The 14,282-nt window shown below is 38.4% G+C and overlaps 1 long non-coding RNA gene across 3 annotated transcripts in view; it reads right to left on the reverse strand.

Moving 5' to 3' along the window:
- Positions 1-14,282, reverse strand: part of LOC125695166 (uncharacterized) — an 87,254-nt gene that overhangs the window by 16,484 nt on the left and 56,488 nt on the right. The gene's annotated exons all lie outside the window — the stretch shown is intronic.

The following is a 14,282-nucleotide window of genomic DNA, read 5'->3' on the forward strand; positions in this document are numbered from 1 at the left end:
TTTTACGATTCCCTAAGGTAACAGTGTGGAGTTCTCATTAACCAAAAGAATTATTCAATTTGAGGCAGAAGCCATCTAACTGCATGCTTTTTAGAGGGCTGGGATCATTGCTGTTGTTGCAGAGGTGTACACGAGTTGCCACTAAATCCAGATACTAATCACACCCCCTTTAGTAAATTTCTAAGCCTCTTACTTGAAACACTTCAACAGTTCTAAAATTTCAAACGACTCTCTGATTTTCTATTTGAGGAGGATTCCTCCTACCCCACCTTTCCAAATGTGATAGGCATTGCTCCAGTGCTGCTTTCATCTGGTGCCTGAAAGTATGGGTGTGATAAGTGAAAGAAATCATTTCTATTTATAATATTTCTAGATTTTTGTAAGATTAAAAAAAAAGTGCCACTGGTTATTGGAAATAAGATTACTTCTAATTAGTGTTAGAAGTGTAAAACTAAGTCTCTTTTTACTAAAAATAAGCAATTTCCAGAAGATAAACTCATTCTTTTTAAGCACTTCACGTATCTTTAAGCAGCATTTAGCATTCAACTATATTTATTTTATGCTATAAACATACATTACTTTTGAAGAGTTCCTGTACATGTTTGATTTCTGCAAGAGTTGTGCAATATATATTCTAAGATTACAAAAGCAATTAACATTAAAATTATTCATAGAAAGATTAGGCTCACACTGGCATCTGCTTGATGGAATAATAGACGACAGTGCTTGCTCAGTACCTGCTTGGGTGATGATATCTTAAATGATATATAACGAGGATCATCACAGATACATCTTTCTTTTTCCAAATATTAGTACGTTCTCCAAGTCATGATAATTATAAAGTCATTTTTATTATCACAAGACCAAATAATGTATCCCCAATGAGTATCTGTCAGAATATCTCAGAGCCTATAAGCTGAAGTTTTCAGATCTGATGTGCAGTAGAATATGAAAATAAAATAAACATTGAGAATTTTAAAGCCAAGCACTGTTTTGCAGTTATTCTTGTTTTTCATATTATCTTTGTATATAAATAATTCTAAGACCAAAAGCATACTAATATATTTCATGGCTCTTCTGTTCCTTGAAATGTCTTTTTGTTTCTCTCAATATTTTGTCTCTCTCAATATTTCAGAATATATTGATTCTGTTGAAGTCAGACATCTGACTTCATTTTAAAAATTGAAAGATTTCCAGGGCAAAGAGGGGAAGAAATCTATCCTCTGATAATACTTCTCATTCATTTCAAAAGAAAAAAGCCCCAGTACGGAAAAAGATGAATGGAAGAGGTGGTTCTCACTGCAGCTCCATTTTGGATCAGAAAAGAGAAAGAAGTCAGTGAGTTTTTTAGGGAACTTAGTCTGAAACTAACAAATCCAAGTTGTTGGAAGGTGAGGGAGAAAGAGGAATCTGATTTGGTGTGGTTGCTGAACGTACAGCCGAAACAAAATCTTTGAATGACTGATGAAGATCAGTGCTTAGTTAGGTTTGATATAAAAGAATAAAATATCTTTCCACCACTTTCCTGCAAAAAATACATTAAAAAAAAAAAAAAAACAACAATCCAAAAAAGAATCCTGTAAAACAGTAAATCCTGTAAGAGACCCTCATGAGATCCAATGCAGAATTAGCGCACGCTACTGACTGAGTGGGAGAAGAGCCATATGTGTCTAGTCTTACCCAACCTTCCTGACCTGCAAGGAGCAGTGAGGCTCCTAGGCTATCTTACATATCTACGTCTGCATTTCTGCTGCTCCCTTGTGGGAGAATGGCCAAGAAGAGGTATCTCAGTCAGGAGACCAGAGTAGGGCTTAGGACTGGACTTGACTGAAGAACCAGCTGTTTCTCTCCATACTGGCACCTGATAAACAGCTGCTAGGGCCCTACTCTGCAGAAAGAGGAGAGCCTGGAGTCATCTTTGCCCAGAATGTTAAGTGTCTCTCTGCTTCCTCTTGGCACCTGGGAGGTAATTTAGAATATGCACATTAAATCTTATCCATGGCCAACTGGTCTGACAGTGTGGAGGGACACAGCTGCTGTAGTAGCATCTGAATTTTGGTCTCGGGTCTGACAGTACAGTTACACTGGCTTCTGTTAAGTAAATCCTAATTAAAAATTGTGCAACTGGAAATTGAGTTGCATTCACAGCTGTGATGAGTTTAGGTGTGCCTTTTTCCATACAGGTGTTTGCATATATTTATTATAGTATGTTTATAGACTATCACTTATGACATCTTGTATTTAATTTCTCTGTGGTGGTGGTGGTGGCTTTCCTGCTGCCTTATAGGGTGGTCGCCTTTCAGCATAAACAGTTTAACAATAAAGTCTGTATGTATTCATATTCTAAACAATCATTCTAGCTTCTGTTTTTTTACTGTTAAGCAACAAATTATTCAAGCCATACATGGCAATGAGTGTGCTGCTGCAAGCAGAAACACCTGATTGGACGGAGAGCATAAAGGAATTTAAGATGCATGTTCATCTGAAAATCTCTTTGCTGAATTCTGCATAAGAATAACGACAAAACAAAAGGCCCTTGAGTCTCCCACATGTTGAGGTGATTCATGTTTCACACTGACACATTTGTCACTGCCTGATGATATGACTCTATATGTTGAAGGAAACATTTCTTGTCAGACATTTTTCTTTTGTTGCTGTAGTTCTGAAATATGAAAAACAACAAGTGCTGAGAATTATAGCGTATTAACCTAACTGCCAACTAAAATGAAATAATTTTTCTAGTATGAAGCACTAGGGTTCTGATTTTGTGTAATGATTTATATTCATCTGTAATGTGGCCTCTTGCAAAATTACTGTAATAAGTGTTGCAAATATTTGTCAAGAAAAATGAAGATATTTGAATTAAAAAATAAAAGCCTGTTTAAGAAAATCCAGTGCAGCACATAAATATGGTGATTCTACGATTCAGATAAGCTGCAGCTGAACAGCCCATCCTGAACATTCCACCAAGTTGAGGTTCTCAATTAATGGTTCTCAATTAATGTATCATATGATTGTATCATCTCTGGAAAGACAAGTGCTCTATAGCTTTACTCCAGGAGAGTCATTTAAGTGTGAAGGAATCATAAATGTTACCCAGCACCGGGCTTCTAGCGATAATCTCTCCTTTAGTAACCAAGGGCAATCTTTCTTATAAAGAAAAGCTCCAATGCCAAACATTTCTTATAACAACAAAATGAATGCTAATTATATTTTTGCCTGAACTTCTCTTTCCCCCTGTGGTGATTTATTCTCTAGGTTTTTGGAGACTCCCGCAGCAGTATTTTAAAGTATATTTTAGTAGGGATCTATTTTGATGTTTAATTACATAAAAAATTATTTTAGGTAATCAGAAGTAAAAACTTTAAATGAGGCAAATAGTAAAAGCTGATCTGCAGTTGTGTCTCTTACCCCCACATGTCATAGGATGGATTTGCGTTGTCTTCCTATATATAAATTGTCATCTTGTATATACTGGCAATTGGTATAGCATAATGAAGTAATTAAGGTTAGACGGAGAACTTACAGACCGCTAAAGCTGAGACTGTCTGTTAATCATTATTTTAAGAGCACAAAGGTTTTTGTTGTTGTTAAGAACCCTTGATTGCTTTGCAATTGCATGTGGTAAAAATCTGCTTAAATCAACCTCCTCGTGTTCTTGTTTCAGCAGTTGAAGAGCTGCTGTTTTCCAGTCCTTTTCACTGCAGTGTTGGCTTGAGTTCTTTTGTCTTTTTATAGGCTGGCAGAAGGTTGTTGCTGGCGGGTTCATGAATTAGGGGATACTAAAACTTCATAGGGGATCAGCAGGAAGTTGGAGATGTTCAGAGAACCTCATACATACGTAGAAATGATCTCTTGGTCTGGAAATACTAAAAGTGCTTGGAAAGTATTGATATGATCACATTGTTCTGAAATCCTTCCCTAGCATCCTATTCTGGCATCTGTTATAGACGTGGGTTGGGCTTAAAACCACCACATCTGGAGTCTACTTTTGGATAGACTGCAGGCCATCAGCTCATAACTTGTCTTCTGTGGAGTGTTCTTCATATTTCTCCTGTATGCAACATGTGTGTATTCCCTTTTCAAATGGCTGATATCAACATGACAACTGTGGAAAGCATAGAACAGTGTGTGGAGAATGGTAATTAATTAATTACCTGGGTTGGCAGTTTAATTTTAGTCTCCCCTTTGCTTGGCCTCTTGTAATTTTCACCAGTACAAATAATTTACTGTGGAGCAAATGCGATAAACTCAGGTTTCTTCTGGTGTGTGATTACATATAAACGTGAAGATGTACACCTGTACCAGCATACAGGCATGAATTTATTCCCTGTTGCTTTCCTTAAAGTGTGTTGAGGCTGAAACTATACAGGACTTTTATGTTTCTTGTTTATAAAGACGAGGAGTTTCAAAACCTAATTTTATTCTGTGCTTACAGTTTCTAAGTATAAAACAAACAGATTTAATGAATGACTAATTCAGCTACAAATGTTAGCTTTCAAAAGCTTTGAATGACCTAACAGCCAAATATACAGAATTCCTCCTTCCCTTGTTCTCCTTCAAAAATCCTTGTTCTCATAATACCTGTTAATAGAAACTAGTGTCTGCATCCCTGAAACTGACAGTTTGGATAAGCAGCATTGAAAATCGTGTTTATCTTCACATACTTTCAAACCAGGATTTAAAATCCCCATCATTTTTTGTTGTTTATTTGTTTACTATTAGAGCACTTTCTTTGAGCTTCTGATTTTTATGACTCTCTCACTAGTTCAGCAGCTGTGTTTTCATTACCTTTACTAAGAAAGACTGCTCAGGTCACGCATTTGGGGTCACATGTTCCAGCCCACTGTATATGAAGAATACTGTGCCTATCAGAGAGCAGTCAATGGCAGTGAAAAAGCAGAGGAGGTTATGAAAAGAATGTACGCTGCTCTTAACCTGCCACCAAAGCCTCATTTGAAATTGTTCCCATGAGGTAGGAACACCATTAGGAAAGTTTCTGCAGGCAAAACTACCTAAAAGGATTCTGGAGGTCACTTCAGGCAAAAATCTTTAGAGCAAAATATCTAGATGTGCAGAAACCTATTAAAAATATCCAGTGTTATGGATAAATAATGCCTTATTGCAGAAAATGTATTCAACTGTGACATGCTTTTCAATCATTAGTAAGTATTCAATACACTTCCTAGAGTCATTAACTGAAGTATTTTAAGAATCCAGCAGTAATGTTCTCTGTAGATACAGCTCATGGCAATTCTTGGTACTGGTGTTTTTGTTAAAGTCTTTTGTAAAGCTACGTGTCTTTGTTTGTACAGTTACTCATCTAGAACTCTTAGCTAAACAATTCATATTTTCTCAGTAATTTCCAAACAGATAATTGAATTCAGTAGGCTTTTTTTTTTTTTTTCCCAAAGAACATTATTAACCTATGTCTACTATGCAAACTATTCTAGTATTAAATATTGTTGTTCCTCTATTGTCCACAGCAGTATATATTCATCCTAAATCTCACTACTTTTCAAGCAGTCAGTTTCCCTGGTAACAAAATCAATAATACAAGTTTCTGCTGTAAATGGGAGCAGGATAAATACAGACACATAATGCTGACTTCATTTGTTGCTCTTCTGAAGCAATTGGAAATGGAATCCACTGTGTAATCTCTGATTTAAAGCTTTTTTTCACCTTAGGTAATTAATCCATGAGAAGTGGATGAGCCAAATAAAACTACAGTATAGTCTATATTGTCTTTTGTTTTCAGATCCTTTGCTCTGTCCCCTGTCAAACTATTAAATGCACGGCATGTTCAGTAGTATGAAAAATGTCCCAGGATTAGTCCTTTTAACATGTCTGTAAGGGAGTAGCGTCCACTCTTCTGACAGATTCTTTAGATGAAGAAGTAGAATCTTAGAATCTTAAAAGTGGGATTTTAGAAGTATAATCTAAGAAGCACCCTAATTCTCTTCCACAGTGCATTCTAAAGAATCAATCTTCACATAATTCTGTTAGTTACAGGCTATATCTACCACCGAGATTGGACAAATTTGCTTTGTAAGCAGTGGAGTACTGTTTGGCTTCATGTCAGCAGTTGCTGTGTTGAAGTTGCTCTATTCAAACCAGGCTGTTCAAGAGAGAATAGCCAAATAATAAAACAGCATATGATCTGTGTCTAGCAATTGAATTTGCTCACTTCAGCTTGTAATCTGTAGCTGCTTTTGCAGGATGCTGCTAATTCAAACATCAGTAGTACTTGAGCTTCATGGTGTTTTTTTTATAGGCCACCAATTGGGAATTTATGGAACCACTCATCTCAATTTTGTTGTACAAATGTCCAAGTTATATCTTGACTTAACACTGTACTGAATAGATGCCAAAATTAGACAGAGTTGTGGTTATAACATTGTTGCTGTCATCTAAATCACTGCCCATACATGCTGTAGTGTATGATGTGGAGAGTAGGAAGAAATTATTTGACTATGCAATATTTCTGCATATTTCTCTATTGGTCATGCTCATTTGATCGTTTAAAGTTTACTTCACAGCAACAATGGCTGGAGACTTGTTTTGCTGTAAAGAGCATAGAATAACCAAGAAGAATCCAGCCTGTCACGTGCATGAAATGCTGCTATGCTCTGCCATGCTGGCACCAGGCCAACACCAGAATGTCTGCCACAGCATCTCATGCCCTGCTGTTTCTCCTCCTTGCCAAAATTAGACTTGCATTAATGACAGCATCTGGGAAAAAACATACTGTATCTTAGATCTATGCCTTGCAACCACCTGGAATAAGTATGTAGATTAAAGCCTGGAATTGGGGGAGGTTTGACTTTGTGACCTGTAGGGAACACAGCATTTCTGTTGATCTGCTTTATGCATTTCACATTAGATCAGCCTGAGAGGAACACACGTATAACTAAACTAAACTAGCTAATGATGTAACTTTTTATAAATTATTCAACAGCGGTTAGCTCTCAAGCTTAACGTGAGCAGATGACTTCATGGTCCCTATTCCAAACTCATCATTACTGTGCTACTCCTTCCATATTCCCATCCAACCTTCACTCTGGTTGTGACCTCTTTTTTTTTTTTTTTTTTTTTTTCCTTTTAAATACACTTTTGCTTTCTTGATGTTGGTATTTGCTTGATTGCTTTAACCAGAGGATTCTGCAGCAATGAATTGCAAAGGTGTCGTTTGCCAGCAATGTGCCCAGGTGGCCAAGGCCAATGGCATCCTGGCTTGTAATGGGAATGATGTGGTGAGCAGGACTAAGGAAGTCATCCTGCCCCTGTACTTGGCATTGGTGAGGCCTCACCTCGAGTGCTGTGTTCCAAAGAAGGGCAACAAGGCTTGTGAAGAGTTTGGAGAATGTGCCCTATAAAGAGTGACTGAAGGAACTGGGGCTGTTTAGTCTGGGGAAAAGGCTGAGGGCAGACCTCATTGCTCTCTTCAAATACCTCAACGGTGATTGAAGCAAGAGCGGAGTTGGTCTCTTCTCTCTGATGACAGATGGCAGGATGAGGGAAAATGGCCTCAAGTTCTGCCAGGGAAGATTAAATTTGGATATCAGGAAAAACTTCTTTACAGAAAGGGTTGTTAAGCACTGGAATAGGCTGCCCAGGGAGGTGGTTGAGTCACCATCCCTGGATGTGTTTAAAAATCATTTAAATATGGTGCAGTGGATATGGGGCATGATATAGCAGAGGGCTGTTAGAGTTATGGTTAGGTTGTAATTGGACCTGATGGTTTTGAAAGTCTTTTCCAACCTGAGCAGTTCTATGATTTGAAGTAATGAGAAAAACAGACCCAGACACACAATCAGTATTTAGCCTACCTGTGGATATGAACCATGGAACTCCAGTTTTTTTGTTTTTTTTTTTTTCGTTGTTGTTTTGTGGTTTGGCTTTTTTTCTGTGTGGGTTTTTGTTTTCTTTTATTAGCCCACTTGATGGCTAGGTTTTCTTGTTAATTTGCTTGAGTCCCTGTTTTAGTTATTTGTCTTTGGGCAGCTGCATCACTCAGTTATCTCTGAACGGCTACTCTAAGTCTGTATTCAACCATAAATTACCACGCTGTGCTTAGAAGCCCTGTGTTTGGCTACTGCTCTGTGAATCTCTTTGATAGATGGGAGCGTGCCTGTTAACCCATGGCCTTGGTGTCTAGTAGCCCGTGATCTCTCAGTAGGCTGTGTCATGGTACCTTGTCTTTGTAACGTCTTGCAGTTTGTCTCTGCAGTCATATTGCCACATGGTTGCATGAGGTTAATCCTTCTTGGAAGCAGGGTTGGTAGCAACTACACTGGGTTAGTCTGTTGTGAAGATTGGTTACTTATGTTCTTGGAACTGTACGTTTAAGTGTCAGCTCAGTTATGCCAGGGTGGATATTTACCTGGCTGTCATCTCTGGATGATCTTTAGTACCAGCCTTACTCAGTCTTTTTCTTTCTCTGTGATTGATATATAAGGAAGGATAGTTGGGAATGCAGTTCTCTTACTGTGCTATTTGAATTTAATTACTGGTGTGCTCAGCCAATACTGTGTGTCCCATATATCTTACAGAACAGATTTAGTTTCTCTGTTACATTTATTGTCCAGTCTGAATATAAAAGGCCCGAATGCCTCCTTATCTCTACCTTACAATGTTTGTTGAAGGTACAGGAGTGGTATAATAAACACATCGCACGTGGAATCAGGCATAAATTAGGCAATCTGAATGAGTACTAGTTTTTTCTCTCTAAAATAGATTAAAACCATGTAATTTCTTGTCAGTATACCTCCTGGAGATTTTGGAGGGTGTTCCTGGTGAAGGAGCCTAATATGTGTGTCTTATCTGCTGTTTATTATATATGCTGGAAGAAATCAGATTTAATATATCACAATATCCCAAGAAAGTCCAATCTTAAAATATTGTGGAATAATAGAATTGTTTGAGTTGAAAGGGACCCTTAAAAGTCATCTAGTCCAACTCCCCTGCAGTGAACAAGAATACCTACAGCTCTATCAGGTGCTCAGAGCTCCTTCCAGACTGACCTTGGACGTATCCAGGGATGAGGCATCTGCCAGATTCCTGGACAAGCTGTTCCAGTGCTTCATTACCTTTATTGTAAAATAGTTCTTTCTTATATCCAACCTAAATCTCACTTCTTAATGATTGAAACCATTTTTCCTTGTTCTGTCACCACTGACCCTACTAAAGAGTCTGTCCCCTTCTTTCTTATAGCCCCCCTTTAGATATTGAAAGGCACTCCCAGGTCTCCCTAGAGCCTTCTCTTCTCCAGGCTGAACAGCCCCAGCTCTCAGCCTGTCCTCACAAAGAAGGTGTTTCATCCCTTTAATCACTTTTGTAGCCCTTCATTGGATGTATTTCAACAGGTCCATGCCTCTACTGCACTGAGAACTCTGCTTCTGGATGCAGTACTCCAGGTGAGGTCTCACCAGTGCAGAGCAGAGGGGCAGGATCATCTCCCTCACTCTACTGGTCATGCTGCTTTTTATGCAGTTGGCTTTCTGGGCTCTGAGAGGCACCCTGCTGGGTCAAGTCTGGATTGCCGTGCACCAGTACCCCCAAGTCCTTTTCAGCAGGTCTGTACTATATCCTTTTGTCTCCTTGTCCCCTGGCTGGTGCTGATAATTGGAACTGCCACAATCGAGGTGTAGACTTCTATCTTGGCTTTGTTGAACCTCTTGAGGTTCACTAGGGCCCACTTTTCAAGCCTAAGTCTCTCTGAAAGGCATTCTGCCCCTGGAGTGTGTCAGCTGCACCGCACAGCTTGTTGTCGTCCACAGACTTGCTGAAGGCACACTCGATCCCACTGCTGTCATAGATGAAAAAGCACTGGTCCCAGTACTGATCCCTGAGGGACGCCATTTGTCACTGATCTCCATCCAGATGTTGAGTCATTGGCCACCACTTTCTGGGTACAATCTCACAACCAGTTCTTCATCCATTGAACAGTCCACCCATCAAATCCATATCTTTCCCATTTGGAGAGAAGGATGGTATGGGGTATCATGTCAAAGATCTTGCTGAAATTCTGAACATCAGTGACTCTTCCCTTGACCACTGACGCAATTGCTTCATCATAAAAAGCCACCAGATTGGTCAGTCAGCACCTGCCCTTGGTAAAACCATGTTGGTCCCCACCTTCTGAACCATCTGCTCGATGACTAGTGAAGATTGAAGCAAACAAGTTGAGTACCTTAGTCTTGCCCTGTCTGTTGTAACTAGCCTGCCTGTGTTGCTCACTAGGAAGGTTACACCCTCCTGGGCTTTCCTTTTCTGCTTGAAGTGCCTGTAGAGGCCTTCCTTGTTCTTCTTTGCATCCCTTGCCAAGTCCAATTGGAGTTTGGCCTTGACCTTTCTGACATCCCTGCGCAGCCTAGCAGCATCCCTATATTTTTCCCATGTTACCCATCCCTGCATCTGCTGCCTGTGCATTTTCCTCTTGCTCTCCAATTTGACCAGCAGGTCCTGGTTCAGCCACACTGGTCTCTTGCCGCCCTTTCCTGACTTCCTCCACCTGGGGAGGGAGAGCTCTTGTGCCCTAAGGAAGGCTTCCCTAAAGATCTGCCAGCTCCGAGAACAATATGCCTGAGAGCAATTTTCTCTGGCACTCTGAGTGGTAGGGTATGCCCCTTAAAATCTCAGGGTGTCTCATGGATGAATACAGAGCAAATTGAATCATCAAACAGAAAGGCAAGCCCTCAAAAGACTGTACTATTCTTATTCTGCATAACCAACTAATGAGGAATTATCTCTCAAGTAGGTCACTTCAGTTAACGTCATACTATGGACACTTCCAAAGTAGATCAGATACAGAGAGAGAGGGATTGAATTTGTTTAGTAATTCACTTTGTAGAGCTTTGAAGTAAATGAATACATAAAAACCAGTTTTATAAAAGCAAAAAGCTCTACACAGTATTATCACAGAACCGATTTAGCTAGAATAAATCAAAGGGTAAGAAAATTCAGATAGGATTAAGCAGGAAGATGTAATGCACCATTTTAAAGTGGTTTGGAACAGCACAGACAAATATAACAGATTATTTGTCTTGTTCTTGTAAAAAGCAGATATGCTTCTGTGAGTATCAGACTTGAAACATTCCTGGAGTATCTTATGTAATCAGAGGAATGACTGGTGTTTCCACGTGTATGTTGTGCTCTTCTCATTTACAAAATCTTCTCAGATGTTGTACTTCAAACCTCTCTGGATATTTGATTCTGTGAGCGGCTGCTGAATGTTCAGATTGATTTCTTCTCCTTCACATACAGCTGAAGAGTTCATTTACGCCTCTGAAGTCTGGTTTAGTTTATATATGACATCTTGAGCCTGCATTCAAGTCCAAAACACTTTGTAGATACCAGGTACATTTGTGCTGCTCTGACCTAAACCTTGTGCTTGGCTGCAGACCTTAGAAAACTTCAACAGTCCAAGAAAGGAATAGGACAGGAGCCCTGGATGAGGGCTGATTTTGTCAGCCTATGCCTTGGTGCTAATCACTATTAGCATATTAAAAGAAGACTCAGAGTCTCTAGTTTCACACAATTTCACATTGTTATTTCATAGGAATTAGACAAATATTTTTAAAGAGATCTGCCCTTCTGCCCAACACCTTTAGCTATTAATGTTCTCACATGAGTATTTTTTCTTTTTTTTTTTTTTTTTTGCTGCTACTGAGAAGCAGTATCAGAAATGAAATCAAGGTGACATATTGATATATTGATGATACGCTAACATGTTTATTTATTTTCTTCTGAAAATGTACTGAGGCTGTCTGTGTCTTTTAGCCAAAATATTTTCTTTAATCAAAAAGTGTGATGAAAGAGATTTCTGTTTAACTATTTGATGCTTTGCAGTTTGACAAGACTTCTATACTTGATCAGCATTCCCACACTACTTAAAGAGTTCTGGCAGCTAACAGACAACTACACTTCTGAACTTCTTTCATTTTTTTCCTGTCTCACTTCATACAAAATATTTTTTTAATCTTGTAATTAGCTAAAATGTTCAGTAACTAACTAAACGTTTGCAAATTAATTTTGTTATGCAAAATGTAACTAAACTCCTGAATCAATAAAAAGCAATTGTGGATGGACATTTTATAACTTTAAAAGCTAACAGCATCAAACAGAAGCAGCAATTTTGAGTGCCATCAATATTATTGCAGAGGTTATCAAGCAGGGCACATTAATTTTCATATGAGAGATGTGCTGTTGGAGAGAATGTAACATCTTAAAAGAAGCATTGCTCTCATTCACAGAAGGCAAGAAATTTTGGAACATTAGGCTACTCTTTAAGAGATACTTTCTCTAGCAGCACATTTAATTACAGGAAAACTTAATGATAAATTTCTTTGTTTTCTCACAAAATTTGGGAAGTTAAAATGGGATCTTCCACAGAGTCTTCTGCAGCCTGGAGTCCTGGTTCTGACTGGTGAAATTAATGAACTTCATTTAAACACAGCAACCAGCTCAGCTGTGAAAATGGGAGCCTGGTTTAATCTTAGCTACGGATGGAGAATGGAAAACATACCTGGGGAGGTCAGCTGTAGTGATTGCTCAGTTTGGGAAGTGACTTCAGAACAGCATGCTGCTCTTTGCACTTCTTGTGCCTCAGTTATTTTCTGTATGAAAGCTAGTCAATCAATTTGTTATTCCAGAGTGGTCTTGCATTTCTTTGCTGGTCCTTGGGAACCCAAGAGTGTGTAATCATAAACACTCTTGTGTTACCTCTTTTTCAGCTTTTTGAACTTCAGAGTGTTCTTTTGCAATTTCATTCAATATCAGCGGCGAAATGAATAATCCACAATCTTTGAAGTCTTCTCTCAGTAATCAGCAAACCCTCACTGAAAGTTCCATTCAAAGGTTTTTGCTTATAATTTGTAGTTTAGTAGCGTCAACAGATCTCAGAAAGAGCTCTGAGTCAGATACTGAATGAATATATAAATACGTTTTGCTCCCCAAAATGTATAGTGTGAAGAAAGTCTAAATAAAGAAGTCTGGTAAGCAGAGATTATTATCCTAATGGCTTTTCAGTGATCTTTCAGTGGGCTAATGGGCATCTTTTCTAGCTGGAGAGAAATGTGAAGTGCGGTGAAATGATCTCACAGGCATATTTAGTCACGTGCTTAACATACAGAGCAGAACAGAGTTCAGAAACTGATGCTAATTGTGTTAAACATTCCTGAAACACACATCCAGGTATTTGAGATATGCAGAAGTAATGGTATTATGTTTTTGTGGTTTTTCATTTCTAGTTCTGAAAATACATCATCTTAATATCTCACTAATATCTAACCTCCAAAAATCCATTACTGTCCTTTAATTAACAAGAGAGAAAATTCTAGTATTTTTATCTGGTATAATTGCTATTCCCAGTGAAGCCTGAATAAAGCCAGAATTCTGAATAATGTTGATATATTGGCTCACTTAGAAAAGCATTGTTAGCAACTGATTGCTTATATAATCTACTTGGCAATTTTTTTTACATTTACATTGTCCTTATTTAGTTAAAAGAGAAGAACATAGAGGTTTTTACTTCCATTTGGTCCATTAATTTTCCCAAGTCATTTGAACAGCAAGGTATTTAACCAGCCTTCTATGCGGTTGCAATGCAATATTATTTCTAAAGCACCTAAATTGAATGCTTTTAGTCTAAGGCTTAAGGCTTTCTTTAGAAAAAGCCACATTATCTGTGAAAGATTAATGCTTGTATGAACAAGAGAGGTAATGTAGTCAGGAATAGTAGTCTTATATCATCATAAAAAATGGAGCTCGCTGAAAATCACAGCAAAAAAAGGGTTCAGAGTTTGAAACAACCCTCCATAACTGGTTCTTTTTATCATTAACAACAAATTAAAACTAATTACCTTCTAATCACAGAAGAACCGAGTCTGATGTTCCAATCATACTTTGTGGTGATTATAAAGGCAGGTGTGGAGCAAAGGCAATGCTCGACTCGCAAGCGTGAAAGACATGAATGACTAGAATTAGTTCTGAATTTTATGCTAATATTCTTTTGGGTTTTCCAATCTGTATGGGAAGAAGGAGGATTTATGCTTCGTTTTTCTTTTTCCAAAGATGATCTGTTCACAGAAGTACATTTTGGTGATTTGTAAATACACAGCATTTCAGCCAAGTAATTTGAAGATGTATTCAAGCTGGGTACGTTTCCCTGTAATTCTAGGAACTGTAATGACAGAGAAGGTAAAGAGCAACTCCAAAATTCCTCATGCTCATTCAGCTTTCTTTTGTTACATTTTCTAATATTGTGTTGGAGAATGGAGAGG

This window comes from Lagopus muta, chromosome 6, assembly GCF_023343835.1.
Source record: "Lagopus muta isolate bLagMut1 chromosome 6, bLagMut1 primary, whole genome shotgun sequence".
NCBI classification, from domain to species: domain Eukaryota; kingdom Metazoa; phylum Chordata; class Aves; order Galliformes; family Phasianidae; genus Lagopus; species Lagopus muta.